This window comes from Vanessa atalanta, chromosome 20 (genome assembly GCF_905147765.1).
Source record: "Vanessa atalanta chromosome 20, ilVanAtal1.2, whole genome shotgun sequence".
NCBI classification, from domain to species: domain Eukaryota; kingdom Metazoa; phylum Arthropoda; class Insecta; order Lepidoptera; family Nymphalidae; genus Vanessa; species Vanessa atalanta.
In genome coordinates this window covers 9,149,929-9,171,527 of record NC_061890.1, presented here as the reverse complement: position 1 = coordinate 9,171,527, position 21,599 = coordinate 9,149,929, and the positions used below count along the sequence as shown (strand labels likewise).

General features: G+C 32.2%; 1 long non-coding RNA gene across 1 annotated transcript; it reads left to right on the top strand.

The window, feature by feature from the left end:
• The first annotated feature begins 2,870 nt into the window (after window positions 1–2,870).
• LOC125071903 lies at window positions 2,871–3,615 on the top strand. Its single transcript, XR_007119944.1, has 2 exons — window positions 2,871–3,025; window positions 3,386–3,615. It is a non-coding gene; the product is annotated as an uncharacterized LOC125071903 (long non-coding RNA).
• Window positions 3,616–21,599: the final 17,984 nt, after the last annotated feature.

Genomic DNA, 21,599 nt, shown 5'->3' with positions numbered 1-21,599 from the left:
TCGGTTCGCTTGAATAAAATTTACATTACTTTGGTACGAAAAGAGTTTTTAAACAACGTTACATAAAATTATTCCTCATTACGAATTTATGAGGGGAGTTTTTTATGAATTGATGTAACGCCTCTTATTTATAGATATATAAATATGTCATTATACTTTATTAACACCGTAATTAAAATTATGGAAAATAACTGTAAATTTCCTACTGCTGGACTAAGGCGTCCTTTCTTTTTGAGGAGAAGGTTTGGAGCATATTCCACCACGCTGCTCCAATGCGGGTTGGTGGAATACACATGTGGCTGAATTTCGTTGAAATTAGACACATGAAGGTTTCCTCACAATGTTTTCCTTCACCGCCGAGCACAAGATGAATTATAAACACAAATTAAGCACATGAAAATTCAGTGGTGCCTGCCTGGGTTTGAACTCGAAATCATCAGTTAAGATGCATGTGTCAGATTAAGTAAAATAAATAAATAATTAGACAATTACAAACAAGGCTTACACTATGTATTGTATGTTTTAATCAAATCTGTAATAATATTTTAATTTAAGTTATATTTTAATTGTATTGATAACATTTATATTAAATAAGAGGGTACTTTGACTTTTCTATTCAATATTGTGAGTCACGTGATTCGTAGTGAGGTTTATATAAGTGATAGACGCCCGGTACACTTCAGTTGGGACTACGACTTATTACTATTCACTTTGATCCTGGACTAGCAAGGTGCTAATATTTAAGGTACGATATAATTTTGTGATATAGTATAGTTGTTATTGCTTGTTAAATTATTGATGAATATATGAATTGTGTCTTTTGCAATTATCAATATACAAAGTTAATATAATTGTATTTAACTAACATGATTGTATTTTTGGATATTGGAAAAGAGTAACTACTGAGTTTCTTGCCGGTTCTTCTCGGTAGAATCTACATTCCGAACCGGTGGTAGTTCTATTTTAAAATAGTTTGATAATTACGATTACTACAGCTATTATAATGGCTAAATAAATATTTGTGTTTCATATATAATCTTTTATTGTCTTATAACCTTAAAATATAATAAAATAATAACGAAACAGAAATTATCTTAAAATATCCTGACATAATGTATTAAGTCTCTCTCTCTTATAAAAAAAAAATCTAACACATGCATTCCAACCACTGGGCCATCTCGGCTCTCATATACATATACATACATATAATTACTTAGGCAAGTTTCCCAAAATTCAGCTTTAAGAACGCACTCGAGTGAAATTCCGATCATCTCGTAACTCGTACTGACCAGTGGACGAAATTAATATGACAATAGCCATCGGCATACAACAAGGGCGCGAAGTTGTCCCAACTTGTGTATAATCTTGTCCAGCGTGAAGTCCGAAACTTCGACTTCAAACAATGACTAACTTCAGACCTTATCATGTTTTGTGATGTGTGGTCGTCTTATGTGTTTAAGTTTGCACTGATATATCATCTGCAAACTTTGTATAGTTGTATACTTCGAGTACTGTTCGTATCTTTGCCATAAATAAATATTTGTATAAAATAAAGAATTATTTTGTATTTAAAAATTACACTTGTGGAGATTTTTTTGGATTGTTTCCGCGGCTTAATTAAATTTTTAACTTTATTGTATTTACAGTAGGTTTATAATATGTTTCTCATAACTTACGACCTTATGATATTTGACTGCCTCGTCGGTATAGATAGCTTAAAAGATAAAAGAACCCGATTTGTTACGAAATTTTTGGTTATCTAGAATTAAAGCGTTTACATTGCTGGAGTTTCGGAGAATAGATCGTAAAACCGTTACTCCTGCCCTTCATGTCTCTCTAGTTGTGTATTGCCGTCTCACCTAAATTATGAATGAGGGAATTCCACCAAGTATCTGCTTGCCAGTAAGTTAATCTCTTTTAAAATTGTCCACCGTGGTCAGGTGGACAACACGAACCAAGGGCACACCATTAATTAATACAAGTACAGTTTGTCTGTTGATTTTGCTTCGCTCTTTGGGATTTAAACAGGAAGCTATTAACGTTAATTTGGGAAAAACTAGATCTGTATAATTGCATGATGAGTTAGACTTTAATTGCGCAAGTGTCTCATTGTTTGAAATTTATATATCTACAGGATAAATACATATACATGCATTGTACATTGTGTTGGATACCTTTGTGTATTTAAATATTCTATATATATTCCTTTGTCTTTACAAAGTCATTAAGTGAACTATAGACTAACTACCAGACCCGGCTTTGCACGGTATCATAATACATATTTCTATTGGTCGGTCCCCGTCCGGGTTGTTGCCACCCACTCAAGAGATATTCTACCGCTAAATGGCAATGCTTAGCGTAGTACAGTATAGCAGGCACAAGGGACATAACATCTTAGCTCCCAAAGTTGGTGGCGCATTGGTGTAATGTCAGGAATGGTTATTATTTCTTACAGCGTCAATGTCTATGGACGGGGGTGACCACTTGCAATCAGGTGGCATATTAGCGGGCTACATAATATATATAAAAACTGACACCATCAACAATTCATTATATTGCAGTCAATGTATACACAATGATAATACACCTAAACCTTACTCGTGAATTACTCCGTCTATTAGTGAAATACATACGTATAAAAATCCATTTGATAGTTTTTGAGTACATTGTGCTATATATATAGTACATATAGAGTATATAATGACATAGCGATGACATAAAAACAATTGAATACAATAAAAAATGCTTTGTTAAAGAATTATATTGTAAAATTGAATGTTTTAGACCACAATATATATGTATATAAGCCCTTACTGATAAGTATAGTGCAATGCGTTTATTTATAAGCGAGGTGATTCCCAGAACCATCGTGATTTGCTTTATAAAGTACTTTACATTGTATAAAATGTCATTTCATTTGATAAAATAACCGAGTATAGACGCGTTATTTGGTGTAAAATCAAAATAACAGTTTCATTATTTAACGTTGTCGAAATAAATATGAACAATTCAAAGAAACCTTATTGTAAGTTTTTTATGTTATATTTTTTTAAATATTTGTTCTTTATTGTGTGTAGATTCTGTTGAGCAATTTTCGATAATTTTTTTTTGTACATAGCTAAAAGTATGACTGTACCTCTCTTACGCGTAGAATTAAAAAGGAAATCGAAATCGACAAATAAATATTATACTTTTTTTAAAAAAAATATATATTTGCCTCGTATATAAGTGTCGAGATGGCCCAGTGGATAAAACATGTTGATAATCGAAGATTCTGTTCGTCTATAACTGTGTGTTTGACGTTCAATTCCACGCAACACAAGCGTAATATTTAAACACACAATCAAATTTAAAAAATATGTGATTCATTTGAAATTAATTACAGATACACCCGTCGCAAGTGTATATCAGAAACCAACGAATCTTCTCCCACCATTGCCACCGCCAAGCCCCAAGCCACCACAGCCTAAATCTACTGTTTTAACCAAAAACGTCAAGCCCAGAATGATATAGAGCTCAAGATTAAAAATACATATTGAAATTTAATAAGTATATAATAAAAAATACCTTATCTATTGCAGAAACAACTATTTATTAGATCTACGTGTCGCTAAACATGTAATATATTTTTTTTTCTATAAACAAAAAGAAACATTCCGTATCACCTTCCAGAGCCTACTCATATAGGTGAGTTCCATTCATGCAGTTTCGTAAAATAAGTTACAAACAAACAAACACAAAATCTTGCAATTGTTACATTAATCCGATATTTTATATTATATATAAGTATCCTAATATTGCTCTGTGTGTAAACTGTAAAGTGTAATTATTATTTACAAGTTCTATGTAAATATAATACGTTTATAATATGTTTTTATAAAAACAAAACAGTAATAGAATAAAAGTATAAAAAATCGACCTAAATTGTTTGTTTATTCACTGAAACAATGTAAGCCTCTGAAAGTGTTAATATTAAAAAAAAGTTTTTTCATGGCAATTCTAAGTTTAAAGGTGTAAATGATAGGTCATTTTTTTGCACCACAAAGATCAATGGTACAAGTTTAAAAAAAAACACAATTATATCTAAAACTACAATAGTGCTAACCGTGACGTCACTATATATATCTGTTGTAGTACAAACTTGCTTCATATCAAATTTTATCAAATTTTGTTCAGTCGTTTGACCGTGAAAGAGCAACAAACAGACAGACTTAGATACGCATTTATAATAATATTAGTATAGAATATTATGTTCTGCTAAACGGATGTGTGTAGTATGGGAATTTAGTGATATCCCCTTTGAAACAATAACTGACTCACTATGGAGTCATATTATTGGGCAAATTATATTCCAAGTGAACGCAGAACACACTTACGGGCTATATTTTTCAACAAACATATTATTCCTATGATAGCTTTTCTTACACTGTTACAAATAATTAATTAGCAATAATTTATAATAAATGTTCCTGACCACAGACAATCAAAAAAAGCAACTCTCCCTTTCACTCTTTTTAAAATTTTAATTGCATCTCGCTTCCGCAAAATCAGTTGTTTTATCAGAACCACAGAAAAGACGTCATTGACCTCAATCTTCCTTACCGCTTACTTCGATAGAGTTCCTTTATAATAGTTTTATTGATTTTGAACCTTGTACTATTGTATTAAGATGTATAATAAGCGAGCAATAGTTATTATTACCGTATCAAAGTTATTTAAGCTGTCAATGTATGCCAAATGGTCAGTCCATTCAGTTGCGAACCGTTCGTTGCAAAGAAAACTTGTTGAATACGATTCGAAATTTAAAAAATTTAAAAGTGTTGTTTTAATTAGTATTGTATGAGTGTGTGTGTGTGTTTTTTATATCTTGGATTTGGAATCTCCTTTGTCAAGTAAGTAATGTTTTATTTATGGACAATGCAGGAGACATGTTTTATTACAAGAAGTTTTTAGTGGTCGTTCTATTTTTAAAGAACCGCTTATTTAGATTTTTTTTTTGTATTGATTTTGTTTTGTGATTCCCATTTTAACTGATAGTGATGTTTTTATCTTTAAGTGTTTAAGTTATTCTAGTAATTATTATCGATTTATTTTATCTACAAAATTATGTTTAGATGATAAAGGTTTGTTTTATCAGTAACAGTTGCATAGAGTAGTTTGATAAACTTATTAAAATATGACACTTTTTGATACGACGTATTTTTTTTGATAAAAAATTGTATTCCAGTTTTAATTAAATTTTAATCGGTTCGAAAACATGCGTTGTAGTTCCAAATACCATATAAAAGCAACTTTCATAAAAAATGCACCTAAAACTTCGCTCAACAATCAACATAAAAACGCAAGGAAAACAGAGCTTTATATCAAAGCGATACAAGCTACATTCCTAATAATGTATTAATTATTGCGAATATTCTGTTAGAATACCAATCAGAAGGAAAAAATACGTTCCGATTTTGAATATTTTGAGCTCTATTACATTGTAATAAAACTTATATTAGCTTGAATCTATAGAATTTGCCATGACATTACATGATAATGGCTAATTATAATATAATTACAGGTATAGGGACATATTTCAAATGCCATGTTTGGCAACGTATTGGCATATAATCTTCAATGTCAATGTCTTACAACTCGTCTTGTTGCCTCCACTGGTTAATTTTTTGTTCAGTGCGATTCAACGGGGAAATGCTGCCATTCTTGCCATTCCACGCGGTCATGATTTGTACAGTAACTATTTTCATTTGAATTACGGATTTAAATTAATAATAATAATTAATCAAAATGTGACGATTAAAAATCGTATAGGTCATAGAAAAACGTGGAGCTTTCGTTGATTTTACGATGGATGATTGTTATTATTTGATCGCACTTCATATATGTACATTTGTATGTTATTATTTATTAGAAAAGTACAACTGTCTTGTCAGTTCGTCTCGGTAGAATGAACATTACATTAAATATTTTATAAAACGTCTTTTAAAAGTGCTTGATTGAATTATATTCTGATTCAAATCTGATGACATTAATGTTTGATTAGTTTACTGGTTATGAGAGTTGAAGCAACTGGCGCACCCGATATCGAGTGATTGGCTTTGCTCATAGACACTGGCATTATAACTGGCACTAGAGAAATAAAATTTAGTTTTGTATATTTTACTGAAACGATAAATGAGAATATATATATTACAGTAATTAATTCATATTTACGAAATTATCTACCAAAGCGAGCCTCACATACTCGCAGCTAATACATACCTTTCCTAGAAAGCGAATAAATTCAAAAACAATATCATAACTTAATTAAAACATAAATATCAACATTAACATATATATTTTGATTTAACATCGCTATCATATAATATATTTATTACGAAGTATTATTTCAGTATATTAATAAATGAATATTATTGTCTAAACAAGTTGAAACACATTATTCTCAATGATAAACAATCACGCACACATACATGGTATCCTTGATTGGTGGTCAGGATTCCTAGTGATGTAATACAGAGTTTTACAAATATCTATTTCTATATTGACACGTGTACGACACTAAGCCACTAGGTAAAAGTAGCCGTCTCTAACCCACGGCTGGGCTAAGCCTAATCTCATTTTAAGGCCTATGAACATCGACGAACATGTTTTTGGAACTTTGGAAGTAAAATTAAAGATAATTTAAGTAGTTAATTGGAATAGTGATGTATTATCAATAAATCTAAGGTTTGTATATGTCACCGTAAGATTACGAAAATCGTTAGATTACAATCTGACGAGACAAATTGTAATCAGTCGAAATATTTTGAACTGTGAAATATGATTGCAATTTAACGCATTATTCTCTCTTACAATAAGACCGGCCAATCAGGGGACACGGTTCACAATATTTTACAATCTGACGAGATAGATTGTAATCTAACGATGTTTGTAATCTTATGGTGATATATATATATATATATGAAGTCATTCTAGACTAAGAAGACATCTTCTCTCTCTTTCACAACAAACTCACATTCATTAGTGATTCTAGCAATGGCAAACTATTCATTGTCATCCAGGACATATTCTTGGAAGCTATTACCGACTGAGTAGATAAGGAACCTATCTCGTCGGTGTCGTGAAAGCCGGTAAAAATGGATTTGTTAATACATCCATCGAGCAGGTAAACACCTCAATCACTTATTTCGGCGCAGTGAAATAACCCACGAGCAAAAGCACTCCCAAGAAGGATTAACATCAGGTAGGCAACCTGTACTTTTAAATTCCGACAACCCATTAGTTCAAACGTTTGAATCTTAACTGAAGATTGAGGGATCGCGCAAGTTACACTGAATATCCATTTAATTCAATTCAACTCTCGGTGATAAAGCAAAACGTCGTAAGTACATTCATGTGTTAGACGAAATTGTGCCACATATGCATCTTCATATTGGAACAGAGTGGTTGAATAAGCTCCAACTTATTTTTGTACATACGTAATAGATATTCGGACTTGGACTTGATGGTAAGCCATAGAGATTGGCGCTGCAAAAAATATTAGTCATTCCTTACATCGCCAATACATCGACAACTTTGGGAACTAAGATTTTATTTTCCTTGTAGTTACACTGGCCCATTCACGTAACAAACCGGAACACATAAATACTAAATATTGGTGTTAGGTGGTAGAATATTTAATGTGTAGGTGGTACATATCCAGATCGGAAACAAAGTCTTTCCACCGAGTTAAGAAGGGAAGAAACCTCGAACCAGTAGTTGAATACTTACACCCTTTACACACTACGGTGACCTGATTAAATCCAATATGGACCAGGAAATGAAGACCAGAATCTCATTTCTCTATTAATCAGTATAATAACAATACGTGCTTCGAAAGAATTTAATAGAATCTGCTAATTAGCAATTATAATTAGTATTTATTACAAAACGTGTTAGAAGGAAAAGATTGTTGTAATTTATTACAAACAATGAGTGTGCCATTTCCTTAGTTAGTAATATATGTATTTATAATTGATTACTATGTTATTTATATGTTTATATGATATGCTTACCTATATTTGCAAAACTTATAAATATAAATATAAATATTGGACAACATCACATACATTACTCTGATCCCAATGTAAGTAGCTAAAGCACTTGTGTTATGGAAATCAGAAGTAACGACGGTACCAAAAACACCCAGACCCAAGACAACATAGAAAACTAATGATTTTTTCTACATCGACTCGGCCGGGAATCGAACCCGGGACCTCGGAGTGGCGTACCCATGAAAACCGGTGTACACACTACTCGACCACGGAGGTCGTCAACTCATCCTTTAATCAAGCACACAACGGCACTTAGTATTGCTGTTTTTCGGTAGAATATGTGATGGTACCTCTCTACCCAGATAGGCTTGCGCAAAGATCGGTAGATCACTTGGTAAAGTAACATAATATGTTTTACGGCCGAGGAACTTAAAAACCGAACTGATTTCGAACCGGCGGTAGATTTTTGACTTTGACTTAAATTAAAATACGGATATGACTAAACGCATTTCTGATTTATACTGTTTTATATAATTGGATTGTTTTAAAGTAAAATTATACAAGCAAATAAGTAACGGTAGAAGATTCCATGGAAGATTTTTTGTCTTTTTAGTTTTAGTTTGCATACAGGTACTATAATGTAATAATAATTTCATAATATTAATTGCTTCTTTTATCGTTAATTCGAATTTATAATGTATTTTAAGATAAAATAAATAATAAAAATATAATATATCATCATTTTTAACGTAACGTAACAAGTTTAAGAAGTTCGAGAGTCGAGATGGCCCAGTGGTTAGAACGCGTGCATCTTAACCGATAATTTCGGGTTCAAACCCAGGCAAGCACCACTGAATTTTCATGTGCTTAATTTGTGTTTATAATTCATCTCGTGCTCGGCGGTGAAGGAAGACATCGTGAGGAAACCTGCATGTGTCTAATTTCAACGAAATTCTGCCACATGTGTATTCCACCAACCCGCATTGGAGCAGCGTGGTGGAATATGCTCCAAACCTTCTCCTCAAAGGAGAGGAGGCCTTTATCCCAGCAGTGGGAAATTTACAGGCTGCTAATGCTAAAAAAAAAACAAGTCTAAGACGGTTATAAAATATATGATGAAATAATATAAAAATCTAATGAGGTTGCTTAAAGTTAACGTCCAGTTGCAAAATCGTTTTACTTACGGATAGAAGAATTGCATACGATGCGTAATTTAAAGCGTGTCAATATCAGATCGATTATTTATGTACAGAATTATATGTAGAAATATAACATCAGACAATTTTGAAGTATTCATAGTAAATCCATATCTATGATTATGAAAAGCAATTATCTCAAAAGAATATCGACGGATAGTTTAATTCATAGCGCACTAGTTTTTGCGTGGGGACCAGTGTTCAAATCATCATCTCATCAAATTTCTTGATGATCGGTTGAATAATTAACACGTAATTAACACTTTCGTTCAATACGACAGCAAAACTGATAGAGATTTTGTAGAACCTCTTCATATTTGCTTTTAATAACATTAAAATAAATAAATGTTGACATAAAAGATTTCTTAAATAGACAAACTTATCTACTGAATAACTTGAACAATTATATTATGTTCTTACCGCCTAATGCATTAATACCTTGTAGCGTTACTTATTAAAAAAAAAGAACGCGCGATCGCCTGTCATTGTGACAGTGTTGTGTCTTGGTTTTACTTTTTGGCGCGAAGCTTGGCTGCCTCAGACATAATTTGTGAGTCATAGAAAATTTGTAATTAATTATTATTCATTTAAAGTAATTAATGTTGTTGGTGATTAATACTTGTTATTACATAGATATTATAAAGCCAGATAGACATTTTCACTTCTGGACGGTAAGACTGTATTACGGTGTCAAAGTCAAAGTCAAAAATCTTTATTCAATATAGAAGTGTTTACACTTGCTTATTGATTGTCAAAAATCTACCACCGGTTCGGAATTTAGCACCTCGGACCTGAGAAGAACCGGCGAAAGAAACTCAGCGGGATATATATATATATATATATCTTTTTTTTTTTTACCGTTTTTCATGTACAATGATGATTATATTTTAGTTATTTGAAACAGTGTTTCACTTATTTGTCAATGTACGTCCATTAAACGTTACGATTTAAGAGTAATTGTGGTTTACCACTTTCTGATATTTAACGATCATGTTCAGCGATTTAAACTTGGTCTTATAGAATAGGACTGTATTTATTGGTGGTAGGGCTTTGTGCATGCCCGTCTGGGTAGGATCACCCACTCATCAGATATTCTACCGCCAAACAGCAGTACTCAGTATTGTTGTGTTCCGGTTTCAAGGGTGAGTGAGCCAGTGTAACTACAGACACAAGGGACAAAACATCTTAGTTCCTAAGGTTGGTGGCGCATTGGTGATGTAAGGAATGGTTAATATTCCTTACAGAGCCATTGTCTGTGGGCGTTGATGACCACTTACCATAATGTGCAAATTTGCTCGTCCACCTATCGATACCATATAAAAAATAGGATATGTGACCTAATTCATTTCAATTTCGCTGAAGGTTTAAAAAATATATTGCGTGGTAATTATATAATAAGTCATAAAATAATTACATCCTTATTAGGAAATATATAACGGTTCAAAGTATATTAGAAAGTGTTATGATTCATAGAATAAAATATCATAGCGCATGACTCAACCCAAAGAAATTTAGGTTTTACAATATTATTTATATAATTTAGACCTTACACGTTAAACAATAAAAATCACATTTCTGTAACTTAATGTTACCAACAAAAGGTAACCACAATTGTTTCTAGGTGAGTAATAAATTCCAGCGATGACATAAATCTATAGAACATGTAAAAAGAAAGCAATCCTACAAATGATTTGCTGTGGCCTTTTTTATTAACTCTCTTTTCTTTTAGTATGTTTAAACCATCACATAGTCAGCTGTTTCTAGGAAATGTTTATTATCTAATTCTCCTTTGCAAATAGACATTTATATTGCATATAAAACTATGTAACTATCAAAAAAATTCTTAACTTAAATTGCGACTCTGGCAGGAAGTAAAAAAAATGCAGGTTCACAAAAAAATACAAATTAAAAAAAAGAATCACAAGGTACGGACAATATGTCTGTGTATGTATATATTTATATTTTGAGGTCATTTCGTCATAATGCTTCTAGGTAAAATTTGCAAAGCATTGTCACCAATAAATTTGCGAAAATACAACTTTGCCAACTTCTTCATTTTTTTGCCTAAAAAGTTAATTGAGTTGGTATTGATAGTTGATTTTCGTATATACAATTCTTCCTATGAGTAATTACAGTTCTTAGTTTTATAATTACAATATCCCAACTCTCCTTAGGTAATGCATTCATAATTCTGTGATAAACATTGACACCTTTCATTATAAATATTGGTTAGTATATGTTGTGTCTCCTTTTTTGAGTTCCAAATGGATGTGAGAGAAAGAGACATTTAAGTGTTTAACTAAACATTCTTTAAACAACGTTTACAAGAGAGACCGTATAGTTTTTAAAGCTTGGAATGATTCGTTTTTGTTACGGATAAATTTAAGATCATTCAATGTTCTTCCAAATTTCACATGTTATAACTTATTGAAACCGTAGTTCACATTATGTGTAATACTTGAAAAAGTATCAATTCGCTAGTTATCAAAGTCAAAATATCAAGTAGGCTTTCCCAAATATTTTTTTACAGCTGATCTTCAAGAACAAGTTTCAAGGGTTTCCCAACCTTGTGCAATAGGTCAAAGACTGGTTTGTTGAACCCAAAACTGGTCGGATCCGCTTTTAAAATAACACTGTTAATATTGTGCAAAATTTTAAGTTAAAATAATCCATTTGCGCTCGTTAAACGAAATCACATACAATTAACATTATCATATTATTCGAAATAATTTGAAAATTTTCTTTTTTTAAATCAATGTATGTAATGTAGTCCAAGGACCTTTATATCTTGGGCATGATGAGAGCCTCATCATGCCCAAGATATCAGAGATCAAAGCCTAGGAGATACCACTGGATTTTTATTTGTGATGATACGTGATGTGTGTATCCACATATTGGAGTTTTTGACTAAGTTCCAATCCTCGAAAGAGGAGGACGTAGTCCGCCATTTACTAATATAGTAATAGTACTTCTGTGTCTGTGAGCAGTACAGCTTATAAATAATTAGGAATCTTAGATAAACCGACACAATAATGGAGCGCTCAGATTTTTGCTTTTATTGAAATTCCCGGTAGTACAATCAACTGAAATTTCCGAAACAAACCTTTTTTTTTGTTAATACGTCAAAAGTACCGTCATTTTTATTATTTAATTACTGACGTATTAACAAATTGTTAGTAACTAAACACATTATCGGGAATTGGCGTTCGCTGTTCTTTTTCTATTCGATTTTGTTTCTTCATCGTACTTCATATATTTTAAATTTTTGACTTTTGATCTTTTTTTCCACAAGATTATAACAAATTAAAACTACCGGTTGAATTAAAGCACACTAAGTGTTATCAATGTTTTTTATTATAACTAAATGCTATATAAATATTGTATTGTAGTTAAGTGACGCTCAGTAAAAGATACTTTCTACTTGATCGTTCTATACCTTTTGGGAAATGTTCATTTCTATAAAATGAGTGATTGGTGGATGGAATGGTGAGGAATCGATCTATAATAACATATAATAAATATATATTCTATTCAAACGTCCTACAGTAACTGGTTTGATATGACACTGTGACATACTTTAAACAACGGGATCTTATACGTCACTGAATCAATGACCCAAAAGTCATTCACACGAATGAGTGAGCCTGACTTTCGTGTAAATGACTAATCAAAACACACGGGTCGATTTTCCGGATAAATGAAAAACTAAATTTATAATTGAATTTTAAATGAATGGTATACATTAGACTTTTTTTTTTAAAAAGTGACTCATTATAGGGAATTACTAACTTTCCTATTTATCTTTAAAAACCCTAAAATTTTGTGCTGGGAGTGGTGACGAATTGCCCAAAATGTCAGGATAGATAAACCATGGCGTTTTTAAAGCTGAATTCGTCACATTATTGGTATAAAAGATTTAAACTAATGTATTTCAATATCACGTTTTATTTAATTTTTTTTTTTTATTGTCGAATTTGTGCTAACTTGTTCATTGGTGGCGTTACGTCGTTACGAATACGTCGTCTAACCTATCGCCATAACAAATATTTGTTATCCTACCTGTAATGTTTTCGATGAAACTTTCAATGAAACTCAGCAGACTTCTGCCGATTTCAAAGTCTGATCTGACAGTTCACCACCTAATAATTATTTATTAGTTGATAAATCGACTACTATTAATGCATTTTTGTAAATAAAGATTTGAAAATGAATTCTTTTCGAGTTTCATCCGTACCACTTAGATGTCCGAAATCCGCCATTCTGTACAATCAGCTTCCGCCGGCGGATTTTCCGAACTGATACGACTTGGGACCCTTCAAAAAAACCAGGCCGGCAACACACATGCAACCACACGCAGTTGCCGAAGTCTATGAGTGTTAAAAATGTACAGATTCGCCTTATATTTAGTCTTGGGTAGATTGTAGGGCTTATTGCAAGTCTTTCTAAGTAAACATAATTTTCCATGAAACTTATAACCTGATATGCATTCCGTTTTTGTTATTTGACTTCTACGTATCTGGTAATGTGATTCTATGACTCATAATTAAAACGTTATCCCAGGTACAACCGAAATATTTGTTTATCGATAATTGTATCTCGCAGATGTGTTGCCCTAGCCTTTGTGTAGAAATATATTGAGTAAAATGATAGTTTCCTCTACCTTTCGAGGATATGGTTTTAAAGTTTACACTAATTACTCCAATGTGGGCACGTGTAGGATTCCTTACGAGGTTTTCCTTGAGAGCACGAGATAAATTAAGCACATTAATTCAATCGTACTTGCATCGGAATTGAGCTCAGAAGCACTGGTTTAAATTCACGTCTCCTAGCCGCTGAGCCATCATGGTACAACTATTTATTTACAAAAACGTAAATATAAATATATGAAGATGATGACTGTTATGTGGCATTTGTCTCGTAAATGATTATAGTGTTTTTTTGTTAAGAGATTTTCAGTAACATCCTTAAGCGATTAAGCAGTATACCCGTTTATCGAAAAGCATGTAGTCTCCTGCGTTTGAATTATCTCTAGTCCTGTCAGAAGATAATGCCTATATTAGCACAAATGGTTCCGCTCTCTGTTCTAGCCGGTTCTTCTCGGTAGAAGCTCAATTCCGAAACGGTTGTAGCTTCACTTATTATAGTTTGTTAAATGATGATTCAAAAGTGCTTGTAAAAGCCTACTTTAATAAAGTATATTTTGATTTTTATTTTATCTATATATCCCACGAATTGCGAGTTTCCGTTAACAATGGCCGCCAATACCGTAATTTATCAAAATAAATTCCGCTGTTGTCATTAGTTAAAACCGAATGACTCAATATCAACAAATTCATGTGATTTCCAATTTACTTTAAATATAGTTAAATAAAAGTCATATAAATTATAAATTTGGTACCTAAATACATTTGATAATTATATTTTAAATTTGGAACTACACTTGATAAGTAAATTATTACGGTCAAGGGAAATTTTATAATAACAATGACCTTGGTTTACAAATGGTTTTTGACTATCAACTACTGTACCCTAATTAACTAACTGCCTCGTTGGTCTAGTGGCTAATTATAAGGCCGCAGATATCGAGGTTCTGGGTTGAAAACCCAGCTAACCCGTGGAAAATTTATTGGATTTTTTCTATCAAAAAATGCACAGTAACAGCTGTGAGTCTGGAGTTATTCTCCCACACACAGACACACACTTGTGCACTATAATAGAGAGCTATATGCTATAAATTATATTAATTTAATATACTTTTCGTTATTAATAAATTGCACCCGTGCGAACCAGGGGCGGGACGCTTGTATGCTAATAATGATAGAGTTGGACTCTACGATGATTCATTGACTCGGAATGTGTCTTTGTTTTGTCTCCTTTGGTGATATTGGTCTTTTGGTATTCGTGAGATCTGGCTGGCTAGCTGGTCTGATTGGTAAAACGCTTTAAATATATTTAAATATTGATTTAATTAAAGGTACGTATCCTGTCTATAATTGGAATACTTACGTATGTTCGGAAAAATACAAAGAACATACAATACAAGGATCGAAGAAAAATTTGTGAATTTATATCATTTTCGTAAAGTAAGTCTTTTTTAGGACAGTGATTTACATCAAGAAATCAGAAAAGGTGCAATCTGCGTCTGTTGCTAACAAAATATGTTAGTTTAGGCTAAGTTAGATTAGCACGCTGATAGCAGGAAAAGTATCATCTGTCATTTACTTGGTGGTAGGCTCCTTTGGGTAGGTACCACCCAATCACCTTATATTCTACTGCTAAGTAGTAATTCTTTGTATTGTTGAGTTCCGGTTTAAATTGTGAGTAAGTAACTATAGGCACAAGGACGTAACAACTTAGTTATCGCCACACAGTGGTGACCACTTACCAAAAAAAACACCTTATCTTTTGATTAGTTTTGTTATTTAGATAGTTGAAGAAATAATGGGATTATACAATTCTAAATAAAATTTTCCATCAATTAAATCACAAAGATATGTTAATAAAATATAATTAATAAAGTTACAAACACATACATAATGTAAAAAAGAAACGCAAGTTTATCAACATTTAAACACAATGTGTATTCTTAATTCGTTATTAAAAATCTTATAAATAATAAATGAAATTGTCAACGTAACCGTAATTAATTCCGCAAAAAATATGACAAAAATAAATAACACTAAAAATAACGATATATTTGCTAAAAGAAAACACTAATCAGATCGTGTTAAACCCAACCCCGCGCATTTGCATTAAAAATATCTTTTAATCGCGGCCCGAAATACCCCACACCATTTCTCGAGAAAGTCACAAGGGCTGTCGCACCTAGCACGTAGCCTCCACCAATGATCCTAAATTTACGTCTTCTGGGGGCCTAATCGACCATTTTTTCCCGCCTGATTACCAAGAAAGCTAATATTGACCCCCCCGCTCAAACAAATGTTAACCCTTTATTCGTGCCCCTTCGAAAAAAAGCCCATAAAATATATCTAATTAAAAAATATCCCCGAGTCAAGACTGACGTTCATAAAGAATGTCAATTAAGCTTGGGACGTTTTTTCTTACGGTGTATTTTTTTTTCGGCAATATTTTCTGTCGTTCCGCGGCCGGCAAAGGGTTAAGATAGCGAAATTAGTATCGGTATGAAATATTGAGTAATTTAATATTTGGCGTTCGAGGGAGCTGTGAGTCGTTTGTTTAAAATTCTTATATATATATTTTTTTTTATTTAATCCGCAATAGTGTCTTATGGAGGGGATTAAATATTTAACATTGGATAAGGAGACGAGGAGATGTGCTGATCTGAGGCTTAGTATTATGTATTAACGATCTGAGGTCCCGTAATCACAGGTACAATCGATCTTGCGTTTTACTTACGAAGTTTTGCATTTGTTACCCTATGTTTTCACTGAATAACAATTTTTTTTTTTAATATTTATTTGAATTTTTTTAATTGCATTAGCTTAGTCAAAATCATAAATCAAAAATATTCTTTATTCAATTAGACTTTTACAAGCACTTTTGAATCGTAATTTTTTTATATTAAGTGAAGCTACCTCAGGCTTGGAATGTAGATTCTACCGTGAAGAACCCTTGAAGAAGAAGAAAAATTTAACGCAGGATTTTAACGCAGTTTTCATCAATAAAAAAATTGATTCAAGAGGGAGTTTTATATATATATAATGCACATTGAAGCCAAGAATTTCAAAGTTCCCAGTCGGAATTTTATTATTCTATTTTTCATATGTTTGTTCTTCAATCTAGACGCTGTATAGGCCCTTATTGTTCACATATGATTCTTATTATTAAAATAATATATAGGAACGAAATATATAAAGTATCTTCCTCGCACGCATAAAGAAAGGGATGGAGAAGGGATAAGTGAGCGTCATTTCGTATGCTGTTTCGGAATACAGATTTTACCACCAAGGCGCTAATAAATAAACAGGAAGTTAACTGCCTGTTAATGTTCCACTGCTGGGCAAAGAGCTCCTCTCCATTTTGAGGAGATGATTTAGAGCTTACTCTACCACGCAATGCGAGTTAAATACACTTGGCAGATCCACAACGTGCAGGATACCTCACGATATTTTCCTTCTATCTTTACAAACACAATGGAGCACATTAATTCGGTAAATGTCATTAAATACTGATAAATACAGTTTTTTTAAGTGTATTTATCAGTATTTAATAAATAGGTACTGATAAATACACTTAAAAAAAACTATCACAAAAATACAACTATTATCCGTAGAATAAACATTAGAACGTACTTTCCAGTGAAACTTAACAAGTTCCACGGAATAGTGAGTCAGTGTAATTATAGAAATTATAGAAACAAAGAACAATTTATGCATTCTTATTCTTAAACACTTTTTAATTTTCCGCGAAATCTGCTATCACTGTTGCTTCGCTTTAGTGTGACAAGGACAGTATGATTTAATGGCCAATAAATCCACTCATCAAATATTCTACCGCCAAACAGCAATTGGTATTGTATTGTTGAGTCTGTGTAACAGCTACAGGGGACATAACATCTTAGTTCCCAAGGTTGGTGGTGCATTGGCGATGGTAGGAATGGTTATTATTTCTGATAGCGTCAATGTCTATGGGCAGATGATGACAACTTATCATCGGGAGTTTATTTGCAATATATAAAAAAATATAAGGTTCCATTTGAGATTTTGGTCTTAGATCTCATGGTAGTATTGGCAACTGTTTTTTGGCAATATAAGGAATGTTTTACACTAATACTGACTCCAGTCTATAATTTATATAAAGTATACTTGAATTTTCGAAAAATCCTTTCCTAGCGGATGATCTCGTCATAAAAGAAGCTTATGTTACAAATTTCTACTTTCTTGATATAGTAATTTAGGTCATGAGTTGATCAGTCAGTTAAAACAAGCGATTTTAAGTGTAAACTTGCAAGTCGAACCTTTTAACATTAGGTATATAATATATTTATAAATTAAAAAATGCAATTTGATTCCTATTGTCCACGGTGCATCCGTTTTAATTATAATTTTTAATTTTCGAACGCCATGTATTTGTCACGTGGTAATTTAATTTAGGAGGAAAACGTATCACCTAGATTAAGACGAAGGAAAAAAAAAATTAAATTCGTCGTTGAAACCTGGGCTTGAGAAATCCTTATTAAATCCGTCGGGATAAATAAGTTCGTTTGGCGAGTGAGACTTTTTTCCGCCTTTTTTTGGGTTCCGTGTCTTAATTATGAAATAAATTTATTTGACTTGTATTTCCGTTGAATGTTTGAAAACTTCTGATAGCGTAGACTCACTCAATCTCAAATATATTTTTAATATGCCGCATCAATGAAGCCTAAAAGACTACAACTACCATTCCATAGCATAGCTGTTCCATCTTTGAACTGACAGACAATATATATTTATCTATACTATAATATATATAATATTATAAATGTGAAAGTAACTCTGTCTGTCTGTATGTCTGTCTGTCGCAATTTTACTACTAACTACTACTGCTAAACAAATGAAGTGAAATTTATGGAATTTAATAAAAAGTAAACTTGAACTCCAAGGAAGGACATAGGCAATTTTTTTAACCAACCCCTAAAACGCGAGCGAAGCTGTGGGCGTCAACTACTATTAAATATTATTATCAAAATAATCCAAAGACACGAATTACAGTCTCTACTCTACTCTGTCTATCAAATAAAATATTTGTATATAATTAAATTTTTCTACAGAACCCTCACCCCGAATGAAAGTTTTCGCTTTTTTTTTTTTCAAAAATTAGTAAACATTTTTCGCGATTTGTATAGCTTACGTCCGTGTAATTAGTGATTGTCTCCTTTAGGGGCGGCAATTTTTATTGGCATCTTTTTTTCCTTTGACTAATGAAGGGGAACAGAAAAATGGCGGGATTAGGAAAAATGTGATCACCGAACATAGGGATTAGTACAGTTTAAATCTATACTAATAGTTAAGATAACTGTTAAATATAGGGTCTAAACTAACAATAGGTTAACTGTGCAACAAAGGATATTATTTAGTTTATTGTACATTATTAAAACAATAATTTATTAGTAATTTCTTATTTAATACATTTGTATCCATTGGTGATATTTAAGAGTTTAAAAGGTTTCGAAACAATAGAGATAATGTTTGTTAAGAAAACGTTATCAATACATTTATTCTTAAAAAAAATTTGTATTGATTGTAAAACGTTAAAAGCCGATTTAAGGTGATACGCTGTTTTGACGCTTATTCCGTTGATATAATAACTATTATTGTTACTGTAGTCAATATACAATATTACTTTCTGAGTTTTTGAGTCTTAAGTTTTAATACAATATTGTTATTTGAATTTATTTTCTTTTATTATTTATTTGTTTAACAATCACGCAAGTCTAAGTTTAATTGTTGGGCTTTGTGCAGGCCCGTCTGGGTAACTGTGTATCAGATATTCTCCCAAAGAACACTATTAATTATTATTATTGAGTTCCGGTAAGTCAGTTACTATAAGCACAATAGATATAACATCTTAGTACCCAAGTTTGTCGTCGAATAGGTGATGTAAGGTGATCGCCTATGACTATGGGCGGTGGTGACTACTTACCATCAGGTGGTCGGTACCTCACCTACTTTATAAAAGTAGCTTCTAAATATTCCGTTTGTCTAGAAAACAATATTCTAAGAATAAAAAGTACTAATAATCTTATGTACTTAAAAATATTTGTCAACAGTTTTATTTGGAGAGTTTGTAACCTTAACTTTTAAAATTTATATATTAAGAAATATTAATTCCAACTAATATTTAAAATTATATCGAAAGCTGCTGATCGGAATATAGTAGCATACATTATTAAGGGTAGAAATTCATGCAGTAGTCACACGTGCTAAAATAAGTCATCTATAAAACTATATGTAGAACTATGACATTCTAATATCAATATTTTAACAAGCGGAGTAACGTACAAAAGCTATTGTGAATAGTTTCTGGTATAATTTATAATCAACGTTCACAATCAAACATCTAGCTTTCATAAACAAACATACATCTCATCTCGTGATAAGCAAAATGGCTGTCACCGATGAAAAGTAAATATATAAATAAATAAATACATAACTTGCATACACGGAGCTGTACAACGCTTTGTGTGCGATGTTTTAATATGGATAAGACTTTAATATATAATAAATAATTATTGTAGCTAAAGCACTTGTGTTATGGAAAATCAGAAGTAACAACGGTACCACAAACACCCAGCCCCAAGACCACATAGAAAACTAATGAACTTTTTCTAAAACGACTCGGCCGGAAATCGAACCCGTGTAAACACTACTCGACCACGGAGGTCGTCACTTCACTTTCATATATGTTTTAAATCAATATATCATATATAACAAGAATTGTTAGAGCAGTATCAACCCAGTGGTTACAAGACGGAAATCTTAACCGATGATTCTGAGTTTAAGCCCGGCGCAATAATTACTAAATGCATGTTTTTAATTTGCACTTACTCATCTCGTGGTTAAGGAAAACATTGTGAGGAAACCTGCACGTGGTGAATGGTATCTGCCACGTGTATCAAGCGTTTAGTCTAGTTGATTATACTCTAAAACCTTCCCATTATTAACTTATGATTGCTAGTTCAAGCCGTACAAGCCAGTGTGTGTGTGTGTGTGTGTGTGTGTGTGTGTGTGTGTGTGTGTAATTTGAAATGAGTCGTAAGAAAATCTGCCATTCCAAATTTAACATATATGACCGGGAATGGCGCCATATTTATAAGCTACTAGCCGATCCGATTGTCTTGGCTTAACTATGAATATTCAATTCGAATTGGTATAATTAATTAAAATTAATTATTGTCTCAAAATCATATTGTTAAATATACGAGAACTGGCGACATACAACTGGATATATGAAGACGACTTAGCAAATCAAAATCAAAATATACTTTATTCAAGTAGGCTTTTACGAGCACTTTTGAATCGTCATTTAACAAACTATTTAAAGTAAAGCTACCACCGGTTCGGAATGTACATTCGACCGAGAAGAACCGACAAGAAACTCAGTAGTTACTCTTTTTCAATATCTAAAAATACAGTCACGTTAGTTAAATACGATTATATATGTATGTTATGCTAGCCGACTATAAAATGTGCACTAAGAAATGATATTAATTATTTTATCGATATAATACCGACCATAGTCGATATGTCTACGTAGACAATGTTAAGCGATCTTAAGTGTGTTATTTATTAGATAACGCACACTAACATCCAGTTTGAAGTGAAGATACGCAATATCTTATAGCATATTCCAATGGAACTAGGAAAAAATATAAACAAACCTTAGATTTACGTATTTAATGCGATTCGCT